At 62.4% G+C, this 1887-nt stretch overlaps 1 non-coding gene across 1 annotated transcript; it reads left to right on the forward strand.

Annotated features, from left to right (window-relative positions):
• The first annotated feature begins 276 nt into the window (after window positions 1-276).
• Window positions 277-349, forward strand: TRNAR-UCG. The gene has a single exon. It is a non-coding gene; the product is annotated as a tRNA-Arg (tRNA).
• The last annotated feature ends 1538 nt before the right edge of the window (window positions 350-1887 follow it).

Genomic DNA, 1887 nt, shown 5'->3' on the forward strand with positions numbered 1-1887 from the left:
GTCAGCCTCGCTGGCAGCCGCGACTTCCCGTCTGCGCCCCGCTCCGTCCCGCGGCTACCGAGAGGCGGGCCGAGGCTCCCGGCGCGGCCAATGGGAGGCCCGCGAGTGGACCGGCCCGCCCGCGGGGGGGAAGAGGACTTCCGGGTGGGCCCTCTGCGCGAGACGCCGGGCGCCAGGCTCGCGTCCCCCCCGCTCCGGGAGCGGGTGGCCTGGTCCCGCTGGCGGGTGCGCGTCGCCGTCCTCTTAGGGTTGGCCGAGGCGGAGCCAGGAGCGGGCGGCCGCGTGGCCTAATGGATAAGGCGTCTGACTTCGGATCAGAAGATTGCAGGTTCGAGTCCTGCCGCGGTCGCGAGGCAGCGGCGTTATTTTTGGTTACCTCACTGAGGGGTGAGGGGACCGAGGGGACCCGCCCTGCGGATGTGGCCACCTCCACACAGCCCTGAAATCTCACCGGCTGGAGGCAGAGCAGCGTGGAGGAGGCTGGCGCCGCACCCTCGCGGGAGCGGCCCCTGGACCCAAGACGGGACCACAGCAGCTTTGAGGGGTGCAGTCCAGCTCGCCCTACCTGTCGCTAACCGGTCACAGCTGCCCCCAGTTTCTGAATTTGGTCTTGGGATGACAAAGGACACGCAGGAGGAGAACCGCGACTTGTTTTGCAGCAGGACACGTACCCCTGCACACGACACATATCCCCTGGAGTCACCCACTGGGCCCCCCTTCACCCGCCTCCACTGGCAACCGCCAGCCTGGTCCCGACTCCCTGAGCCGGGTCTGTTTGCTCAGACTCCAGGGGTAAGGGAGAGCTTAGGGGCCCAGCTTTCCTCTGACTGATTGCACCTAGCATTGCTGGCAGGACCCACCAGCTTTCACACCCCCAGTTTCTTCCTTTTCGTGGCTGACTAGTATTCCACCGCATGCTGTGTGTTCCACGCCTGCTTTACTCGTCAGCGGAAGTGAGGTTGTTTCCAGGTGAGATGGGGGTGCTGGCAGCTTTCTGAATTAGTGGGTTTTCTTCAGATGAATAACCAAAAGCAGACTTGCTGGATCACCTGGCAGTTCTTTTTTTAAATTTTTTCTGCACCCTCCCACTTTTATTTTTTGAGGACCCTCACTACTGTTTTCCACCTGGGCAATCCTGAGGGGTGGAAACACTGCCTGCCTTTAAACCTGAATCTGCCCAGCGGTTGAAGCACGCCACCCCTCAACAAGAGCACTGGGCGCCCTCCCCAGGGTCCAGCCACCATGCACCCCGCCTTTGTGGGCTCCCATCTCTGCAGCCACCTCCACAGCTCTGCTCTCGGGTTCTGAGGCTGGGAAACTGGAGTGCTCCCCAGGACTGGGGGTTGCGGCCTGGGACCAGGACAGCGAGGCTCGAGGTCTGAGACAGACCAGCGCTCACAGCCGCCGCACACCGCCGGCCCCACCTGCCAGGGTGTGAGTGCGTGCGCGCGCCGAGACCCGGGAGCTGCCGTGCACAGTTGACTGGGGAGTCCTCAGGAGTGGGGTGCGGAGACACCAGGGCAGCCCAGCCCTCTGCGCCGGCCGTGCCAGCCTGAGAGGCGCAGGAGCCCAGGCCAGGCCGGAGCGTCCCTCCACACGCCTCTCCTTTGAGCAGGAAGCTTCTGTGCACACGGTTCCCGGGAGTATAAAAGGCACGCAAATGTTTTCGTGTTTGTTTTTTCTTTTGGCAAAACAACCATAATCAGCTGAAAATTCACCATGTCATAAACTGCTTGTTTTCCTCAGGTAACCAGGAACTTACTGACTTTTTTTTTTAGACACGGCGCTCTTCCCAAGGCTGTGCGGCCTGTTCACCCCTGCTGCTCCGAGTCAGCGCCTGGGCCGCCGCAGCACACGCCTCTGGACATCTTTACCAGACCTGAGCGG

This window comes from Condylura cristata, unplaced genomic scaffold (assembly GCF_000260355.1).
Source record: "Condylura cristata isolate star-nosed mole 26May11 unplaced genomic scaffold, ConCri1.0 scaffold00035, whole genome shotgun sequence".
Lineage (NCBI taxonomy): Eukaryota > Metazoa > Chordata > Mammalia > Eulipotyphla > Talpidae > Condylura > Condylura cristata.